Consider the following 827-nt stretch of genomic DNA (forward strand, 5'->3'; position numbering starts at 1 on the left):
TAGATAGATAGATAGATAGATAGATAGATAGATAGATAGATAGATAGTTGTATTTGTGCTAATATAGTTACTATATTGTAAAGTTAGCATCAGTTGTTCAGTGTTTATCCTACACTATACAGAAAGATTCATCCTTGTTGGTCACTGTATCCTCAAGACCTAACCCAATGTCTAGCATATAGAAGATGTTCAGTAAATATAGTATCCAATGAATGAATCAATCTTTCACTTCAAGTAAAAGTGTAGCAACCTTTTGGAACTTTTGTGGGATTTCCTTTTTTTTTTTTTTTTTTATCATACTTTAAGTTCTAGGGTACATGTGCATAACGTGCAGGTTTGTTACATATGTATACTTGTGCCATGTTGGTGTGCTGCACCCATCAACTCGTCAGCACCCATCAATTCATCATTTATATCAGGTATAACTCCCCAATGCAATCCCTCCCCCCTACCCCCTCCCAATGATAGGCCCCATTGTGTGATGTTCCCCTTCCCGAGTCCAAGTGAGCTCATTGTTCAGTTCCCACCTATGAGTGAGAACATGCGGTGTTTGGTTTTCTCTTCTTGTGATAGTTTGCTAAGAATGATGGTTTCCAGCTGCATCCATGTCCCTACAAAGGACACAAACTCATCCTTTTTTATGGCTGCATAGTATTCCATGGTGTACATGTGCCACATTTTCTTAATCCAGTCTGTCACTGATGGACATTTGGGTTGATTCCAAGTCTTTGCTATTGTGAATAGTGCCGCAATAAACATACGTGTGCATGTGTCTTTGTAGTAGAATAATTTATAATCCTTTGGGTATATACCCAGTAGTGGGATGG

Source organism: Piliocolobus tephrosceles, chromosome 13 (assembly GCF_002776525.5).
Source record: "Piliocolobus tephrosceles isolate RC106 chromosome 13, ASM277652v3, whole genome shotgun sequence".
Lineage (NCBI taxonomy): Eukaryota > Metazoa > Chordata > Mammalia > Primates > Cercopithecidae > Piliocolobus > Piliocolobus tephrosceles.